This window comes from Kogia breviceps, chromosome 4, assembly GCF_026419965.1.
Source record: "Kogia breviceps isolate mKogBre1 chromosome 4, mKogBre1 haplotype 1, whole genome shotgun sequence".
Classification (NCBI taxonomy): domain Eukaryota; kingdom Metazoa; phylum Chordata; class Mammalia; order Artiodactyla; family Physeteridae; genus Kogia; species Kogia breviceps.
The window spans coordinates 175,543,873-175,553,452 of NC_081313.1; positions in this window are offsets into that span (position 1 = coordinate 175,543,873).

Here is a 9,580-nt window from a genome sequence, read left to right on the forward strand (position 1 = left end):
TATCCAGATACAAGGAAATCTGTGCACATATTATGTTTCCCCATCTTCCGCAAAGATAATAGTATGTGCTGCTATATGGAGCTCTAGCCTGTATCTTTTCTATTTTTTTCCCCACATAATAGGCCTTGGAGGCAAACTGTTTTCTCTTTCTATTTTATGGTTGTGTTGTAGCTCATCATTCAAATGTCATCGGCATTTGTTCATGTAATCATTTCTAATCCTTTGCCATACCCAGGGCTGCTGCAGTGAGTAACCATGTGTGCACATGCTTTCACCCACGTTCAAGGATATCTGTAGGACAAATTCCCAATGGGAATAGCTGCACGATCTAACCGGGTAATTTGGAAAGTCATTGCCAGTAGAATATATTTTGATAGTGGATAGGGCAAGTCTTTCCTCATTCTTTTCTCAAAATTATCTTGGCTTGTTCTTGGGCAGCTAATTTTTTTTGGCATTCTTTTTTTAAAAAAATTATTTTCAGGGACTTCCCTGGTGGCACAGTGGTTAAGACTCCACACTCCCAGTGCTGGGGGCCCAGGTTCGATCCCTGGTCGGGGAACTAGATCCCCCCCACATGCCACAACTGAGAGTTTGCATGACACAACTAAGGAGCCAGCGAGCCGCAACTAAGGAGCCCTCCTGCTGCAACTGAGACCCAGTGCAACTAACTAAATAAATATTTTTTAAAAATTATTTTCTGTTATGGTTTATCACAGGATGTTGTATATAGTTCCCTGTGCTATGCAGTAGGACCCTGTTGTTCTCTCTCTCTGTTTTATTCTTTTTCTTTTTTCTTTTGCCCTACCCAGTTACATGGAGATTTTCTTGCCCGTTTGGAAGTCTGGTATCTTCTGCCAGAGTTCAGTAGATGTTCTGTGAGAATCCTTGCACATGTCAATTTTTTTTTTTTTTTTTTTTTTGGCCCTGCGGCATGTGGGATCTTAGTTCCCCTACCAGGGATGGAACCCATGACCCTGCAGTGGAAGCGCGGAGTCTTAACCACTGGACCACAAGGGAAGTCCCTGTAGATGTATTTTTGATGTATCTGTGGGAGAAGGTAAGCTCCACATCCTACTCCTCTGCCATCTTGATCCAATCTCAGGACCTTGTTGTTTATCCTTGTTGTAAACTATGTGTAATAGTTTGCATCGGGCAGCTACCTTTTAAAAACTTTTATTATGACCAATTTAAAGCATATTCATAACTAAGGAGAATAATGTAATGAACCTACACTTAACCAACAGCCAGCATCAATGGTTTCTAATACCCATGGCCAGTCTCTTTTTTAAAAAAAAAATAATTTATTTATTTTGGGCTGCGTTGGGTCTTCGTTGCTGTGCGTGGGCTTCCTCTAGTTGCAGTGAGTGGGGTTACTCTTCGTTGCGGAGCACGGGCCCTAGGTGCACGGGCTCAGTAGTTGTGGCTCGAGGGCTCTAGAGTGCAGACTCAGTAGTGTGGCACACAGGCTTAGTTGCTCCGTGGTATGTGGGATCTTCCCGCACCAGGGCTTGAACCCATGTCCCCTGCATTGGCAGGTGGATTCTTAACCACTGCGCCACCAGGGAAGCCCCATGGCCAGTCTTGTTTCAACTTGACCCATGCCACTGGATCATTTGAAAGCAAATCTCAGAAGATATAGCATTTCATCTGTAAAAATTTTGATATCTATCTTGAAAGATATTACCACAAACAATAACTACAGTGTCATTATCACAACTGGAAAGTTTAATTCCTCAATATCATTCTATAGTTTAGAGTGTTTTGATTTCCCTAATTGTCTCTTCAGTATTTGGTGTTTGTTTGTTTACAGTTTGTTCAAATAAAACCCCAAACAAGGTCCACGCATTGACTTTGGTTGGGGGCAGGTTCCTTTAAGTTCTGGATTCCTCTTCTTCCTTTTCCCCCCTTGCAACATATTTGTTGAAGAAACTAGGCTGTTTGTCTTGTAGACTTTACCAGTCTGATGTCATCCTTGTGGCACAGTTTACAACATTCCTCCATCCTCAATTTGACCAACCGAGGGTCAGATTCCGTGTCCAGTTTTGGGCAAGTCTCTCTCACAGAGGGCAATGTGTCCTCTTGGCGGGAAGCCATCCGGGTCTGCTTGTCCCTTCTTTTGTGACACAAGCCGCCACCCAGATCCACCAAGAGGCAGTTTTTCTTTTCCAACATTTTACTCTGAACAATTACAAACATTCAGAAAAGTTGGAAGAAGAGTACAGTGAATACCCATAGGTTCCACAATTAACATGGTGCTAAATTTACTTTATCATGATGTATCTATCCATTCCTCTGCCCATCCATCAATCCATCTCATGTACTGGATACAAATCAAAATAGGTGGGACTTCCCTGGTGGTGCAGTGGTTAAGAATCTGCCTGCCAATGCAGGGGACACGGGTTCAATCCCTGGTCCAGGAAGATCCCACATGCTGCAGAGCACCTAAGCCTGTGTGCCACAACTACTGAGTCCGTGTGCTGCAACTACTGAAGCCTGCACACCAAGAGCCTGTGCTCCGCACCAAGAGAAGCCACTGCAATGAGAAGCCTGCGCACCACAACGAAGAGTAGTCCCCGCTCGCCACAACTAGAGAAAGACAGCGCACAGCGACGGAGGCCCAACACAGCCAAAAATACATAAAACAAAATAAATAAATTTTTAAAAATAAATAAATAAAATTTAAAAAACCCCAAATAGGTGGATGCCACTTTATTTTATTATGGTGAAATATACATAATATTAATGTTACCGCTTTAACCATTTTTAAATGGTTTAAGTGTATGATTCAGTGGCATAAAGTACATTCACAATGTTCTATAGTCAACATCACGATCTATTTACAGCACTTTTTCATCTTCCAAAAAAACTGTCCCCATTAAATACTAACCTTCCACCTCCCACTAGCCCCTGCTACCCATCCTTCTAATTTCTCCATGAATTTGCCTATTCTAGAGACCTCATATAAGTGGAATATTTGTTCCTTTGTGTCTGGCTTATTTCACTTAATGTTTTCAAGGTTCATCCATGTAGCACGTGTCAGAATTTCACTTCTTTTGTTTGTTTGTTTAATATTTATTTATTTATTTATTTGGCTGCTCTGGGTCTTAGTTGCAGCATGAGGGATCTTTAGTTTCGGCATGAAAACTCATTTTTTAAAAAATATAAGTTTATTTATTTATTTATTGGCTGCATTGGGTCTTCGTTGCTGAGCGCAGGTTTTCTCTAGGTGTGGCGAGTGGGGGCTACTCTTCGTGTGGTGCACGGGCTTCTCATTGCGGTGGCTTCTCTTTGCTGCGGAGCATGGGCTGTAGGCATGTGGGCTTCAGTAGTTGTGGCTCACGGGCTCTAGAGCGCAGGCTCAGTAGTTGTTGCGCACAGGCTTAGTTGCTCTGCAGCATGTGGGATCTTCCTGGACCAGGGCTCGAACCCGTGTCCCCTGCATTGGCAGGCGGATTCTTAACCACTGCGCCACTAGGGAAGTCCCATCGGCATGCGAACTCTTAGTTGCAGCATGTGGGATCTAGTTCCTTGACCAGGGATCGAACGCTGGCCCCCTGCATCGGGAGCGTGTTGTCTTAGCCACTGGACCACCAGGGAAGACCCAGAATTTCACTTTTTTTTTTTTACATATCCCCCCGCCACTTTTCCCCCTTGGTGTCCATACGTTTGTTCTCTACATCTGGGTCTCAATTTCTGCCCTGCAAAACGGCTCATCTGTACCATTTTTCTAGGTTACACATATATGCGTTAATATATGATATTTGTTTTTCTCTTTCTGACTTACTTCACTCTGTCTGATGGTCTCTAGATCCATCCACATCTCTACAAATGACCCAATTTCATTCCTTTTTATGGCTGAGTAATATTCCATTGTATATATGTACCACATCTTTATCCATTCGTCTGTCGATGGGCATTTAGCTTGCTTCCATGACCTGGCTATTGTAAATAGTGCTGCAATGAACATTGGGGTGCATGTGTCTTTTTGAATTATGGTTTTCTCTGGGCATATGCCCAGTAGTGGGATTGCTGGGTCATATAATAATTCTATTTTTAGTCTTTCAAGGAACCTCCATGCTGTTCTCCATAGTGGCTGTATCAATTTACATTCCAACCAACAGTGCAAGAGGGTTCCCTTTTCTCCACACCCTCTCCAGCATTTGTTGTTTGTAGATTTTCTGATGATGCCCATTCTAACTCGTGTGAGGTGATACCTCATTGTAGTTCTGATTTGCATTTCTCTGGTAATTAGTGATGTTGAGCAGCTTTTCATGTGCTTCTTGGCCATCTGTATATCTTCTTTGGAGAAATGTCTATTTAGGTCATCTGTCCATTTTTGGATTGGGTTGTTTGTTTTTTTAATATTGAGCTGCATGAACTGTTTATATATTTTGGAGATTAATCCTCTGTCCGTTGATTCGTTTGCAAATATTTTCTCCCATTCTGAGGGTTGTCTTTTCGCCTTGTTTCTAGTTTCCTTTGCTTTTCAAAAGCTTTTAAGTTTCATTAGGTCCCATTTGTTTATTTTTGTTTTTATTTCTATTAGTCTAAGAGGTGGATCAAAAAAGATCTTACTGTGATTTATGTCAAAGAGTGTTCTTCCTATGTTTTCCTCTAAGAGTTTTATAGTGTCTGGTCTTACATTTAGGTCTCTAATCCATTTTGAGTTTATTTTTTTTTTTTTTTTTTTTTTTTTTTTTTTTTTTTTTTTTTTTTTTTTTTGCTGTATGCGGGCCTCTCACTGTTGTGGCCTCTCCCGTTGCGGAGCACAGGCCCCGAATGCGCAGGCCTAGCGGCCATGGCTCACGGGCTTAGTTGCTCCGCGGCATGTGGGATCTTCCCGGACCAGGGCACGAACCCGTGTCTCCTGCATCAGCAGGCGGATTCTCAACCACTGCGCCACCAGGGAAGCCCTGAGTTTATTTTTGTGTATGGTGTTAGGGAGTGTTCTAATTTCATTCTTTTACATGTAGCTGTCCAGTTTTCCCAGTACCACTTATTGAAGAGACTGTCTTTTCTCTATTGTATATCTTTGCCTCCTTTGTCATAGATTAGTTGACCGTAGGTGTGTGAGTTTATCTCTGGGCTTTCTATCCTTTTCCATTGATCTATATTTCTGTTTTTGTGCCAGTACCGTATTGTCTTGATTACTGTAGCTTTGTAGTATAGTCTGAAGTCAGGGAGTCTGATTCCTCCAGCTCTGCTTCTTTCCCTCAAGACCGCTTTGGCTATTCGGGGTCTTTTGTGTCTCCATACAAATTTTAAGATTTTTTGTTCTAGTTCTGTAAAAATTGCCATTGGTAATTTGATAGGGATTGCATTGAATCTGTAGATTGCTTTAGGTAGTATAGTCATTTTCACAGTATTGATTCTTCCAATCCAAGAATATGGTATATCTCTCCATCTGCTTGTATCATCTTCAATTTCTTTCAACAGTGTCTTATAGTTTTCTGCATACAGGTCTTTTGTCTCCCTAGGTAGGTTTATTCCTAGGTAGTTTATTCTTTTTGTTGCAATGGTAAATGGGAGTGTTTCCTTAATTTCTCTTTCAGAGTTTTCATCATTAGGGTATAGGAATGAGAGATTTCTGTGCATTAATTTTGTATCCTGCAACTTTACCAGATCCATTGATTAGCTCTAGTAGTTTTCTGGTGGCATCTTTAGGATTCTCTATGTATAGTATCATGTCATCTGCAAACAGTGACAGTTTTACTTCTTGTTTTCCAATTTGTATTCCTTTTATTTCTTTTTCTTCTCTGACTGCCGTGGCTAGGACTTCCAAAACTATGTTGAATAATAGCGGTGAGAGTGGACATCCTTGTCTTGTTCCTGATCTTAGAGGAAATGCTTTGTTTTTCACCATAGAGAATGATGTTTGCTGTGGTTTGTCATATATGGCCTTTATTATGTTGAGGTTGTTTCCCTCTATGCCCACTTTCTGGAGAGTTTTTATCATAAATGGGTGTTGAATTTTGTCAGAAGATTTTTCTGCATCTATTGAGATGATCATATGGTTTTTCTTCTTCAATTTGTTAATATGGTGTATCATGTTGATTGATTTACATATATTGAAGAATCCTTGCATCCCTGGGATAAATCCCACTTGATCATGGTGTATGATCCTTTTAATGTGTTGTTGGATTCTGTTTGCTAGTATTTTGTTGAGGATTTTTGCATCTGTGTTCATCAGTGATATTGGCCTGTAGTTTTCTTTTTTGTAGTATCTTTGTCTGGTTTTGGTATCAGGGTGATGGTGGCCTCATAGAATGAGATTGGGAGTGTTCCTTCCTCTGCAATATTTTGGAAGAGTTTGAGAAGGATGGGTGTTAGCTCTTCTCTAAATGTTTGATAGAATTAACCTCTGAAGCCAATCTGGTCCTGGACTTTTGTTTGTTGGAAGATTTTTAATCACAGTTTCAATTTCATTACTTGTGATTGGTTTGTTCATATTTTCTATTTCTTCCTGGTTCAGTCTCGGCAGGTTGTGCATTTCTAAGAATTTGTCCATTTCTTCCAGGTTGTCCATTTTATTGGCATAGAGTTGCTTGTAGTAGTCTCTTAGGATGCTTTGTATTTCTGCGGTGTCTGTTGTAACTTCTCCTTTTTCATTTCTAATTTTATTGATTTGAGTCCTCTCCCTCTTTTTCTTGATGAGTCTGGCTAATGGTTTATCAATTTTGTTTATCTTCTCAACGAACCAGCTTTTAGTTTTATTGATCTTTGCTATTCTTTTCTTTGTTTCTATTTCATTTATTTCTGCTCTGATCTTTATGATTTGTTTCCTTCTGCTAACTTTGGGTTTTGTTTGTTCTTCTTTCTCTAGCTCCTTTAGGTGTAATGTTAGATTGTTTACTTGAGATTTTTCTTGTTTCTTGAGGTAGGCTTGTATAGCTACAATCTTCCCTCTTAAAACTGCTTTTGCTGCATTCCATAGGTTTTGGATCATCGTGTTTTCATTGTCTTTTGTCTTTAGGTATTTTTTGATTTCCTCTTTGATTTCTTCAGTGATCTCTTGGTTATTTAGTAATGTATTGTTTAGCCTCCATGTGTTTGTGTTTTTTACGTTTTTTTTCCCTGTAATTCATTTCTAATCTCATAGCGTTGTGGTCAGAAAAGATGCTTGAGATGATTTCAATTTTCTTAAATTTACTGAGGCTTGATTTGTGACCCAAGATGTGATCTATCCTGGAGAATGTTTTGTGTGAACTTGAGAAGAAAGTGTAATCTGCTATTTTTTGGATGGAATGTCCTATAAATATCAATTAAATCTATATGGTCTAGTGTGTCATTTAAAGCTTGTGTTTCCTTATTAATTTTCTGTTTGGATGATCTGTCCATTGGTGTAAGTGAGGTGTTAAATTCCCCCACTATTATTGTGTTACTGTCGATTTCCTCTTTTATAGCTGTTAGCAGTTGCCTTATGTATTGAGGTGCTCCTATGTTGGGTGCATATATATTTATAATTGTTATATTTTCTTCTTGGATTGATCCCTTGATCATTATGTAGTGTCCTTCCTTGTCTCTTGTAACATTCTTTATTTTAAAGTCTATTTTACCTGATATGAGTATTGCTACTCCAGCTTTCTTTTGATTTCCATTTGCATGGAATATCTTTTTCCATCCCGTCACTTTCAGTCTGTATGTGTCCCTAGGTCTGAAGTGGGTCTCTTGTAGACAGCATATATGTGGGTCTTGTTTTTGTATCCATTCAGTGAGCCTCTGTCTTTTGGTTGGAGCATTTAATCCATTCACGTTTAAGGTAGTTATCGATATGTTGTTCCTATTACCATTTTCTTAATTGTTCTGGGTTTGTTTTTGTACGTCCTTTTCTTCTCTGTGTTTCCCACTTAGAGGATTTCCTTTAGCATTTGTTGTAGAGCTGGTTTGCTGGTGCTGAGTTCTCTTAGCTTTTGCTTGTCTGTAAAGCTTTTGATTTCTCCATCAGATCTGAATGAGATCCTTGCCGGGTAGAGTAATCTTGGTTGTAGGTTCTTCCCTTTCATCACTTTAAATATGTCATGCCACTCCCTTCTGGCTTATAGAGTTTCTGCTGAGAAAGCAGCTGTTAACCTTATGGGAGTTCCCTTGTATGTTGTCATTTTTCCTTTGCTGCTTTCAATAATTTTTCTTTGTCTTTAATTTTTGCCAGTTTGATTACTATGTGTCTCGGTGTGTTTCTCCTTGGGTTTATCCTGTATGGGACTCTCTGCACTTCCTGGACTTGGGTGGCTATTTCTTTTCCCATGTTAGGGAAGTTTTCAACTATAATCTCTTCAAATATTTTCTCGGGTCCTTTCTCTATCTCTTCTCCTTCTGGGACCCCTATAATGCGAATGTTGTTGCGTTTAATGTTGTCCCAGAGGTCTCTTAGGCTGTCTACATTTCTTTTCATTCCTTTTTCTTTATTCTGTTCCACAGCAGTGGATGCCACCATTCTGTCTTCCAGGTCACTTATCCGTTCTTCTGCCTCAGTTATTCTGCTATTGACTCCTTCTAGTGTGGTTTTCATTTCAGTCATTGTATTGTTCATCTCTGTTGGTTTGTTCTTTAATTCTTCTAGGTCTTTATTAAACATTTCTTGCATCTTCTTGATCTTTGCTTCCATTGTTTTTCCGAGGTCCTGGATTATCTTCACTATCATTATTCTGAATTCTTTTTCTGGAAGGTTGCCTCTCTCTACTTCATTTAGTTGTTTTTCTGGGGTTTTATCTTGTTCCTTCATCTGGTACATAGCCCTCTGCCTTTTCATCTTGTCTATCTTTCTGTTATTGTTCCACAGGCTGCAGGATTGTAGCTGTTCTTGCTTCTACAGTCTGCCCTCTGGTGGACCTTCACTTCTTTTTAGTGAAGAGGCTGCATAATATTCCACTGTGTGGATACACCACATTTTGTTTATCCATTCTTCTGTCGATGGACGTCATTTGGGTTGCTTCCACATTTTGTCTAGTGTGAGTAATGCTGCTATGAGCATTGGTGTACAAGTATTTGTTTGAATCCTTGCTTTCAATTCTTGTGGTTATATATCTAGGAGTGGAACTGCTGAATCGTTTAATTCTATGTTTAACTTTTTGAGGAACCACTAAACTCTTTTTCCACAGTGTTGGCATTGTTTTATATTCTGACAGCAGAGTATGAGAGTTCCAGTTTCACCACATCCTCGCCAATACTTGCTATTTTCTGTTTTTTTTGTTGTTGTTGTTTTGTTTTTGGTTGTTTTTTTTTTTTTTTTTTTTGGTGGTACGCGGGCCTCTCACTGCCGTGGCCTCTCCTGTTGCGGAGCACAGGCTCCGGACGCGCAGGCGCAGTGGCCATGGCTCACGGGCCCAGCTGCTCCGCGGCACGCGGGATCCTCCCCGACCGGGGCACAAACCCGTGTCCCCTGCATTGGCAGGCGGACTCTCAACCACTGCGCCACCAGGGAAGCCCCTATTTTCTGTTTTGTTTTGTGTTTTTGATAGTAGCCAACCGAATAGGTGTAAGTGCCATCTCTTGGTGGTTTTAAAAAAAATATTTATTTAGTTTTATTTATCTATTTGGTTGCACGGGGTCTTAGTTCCGGCAGACAGGCTCCTTTAGTTAG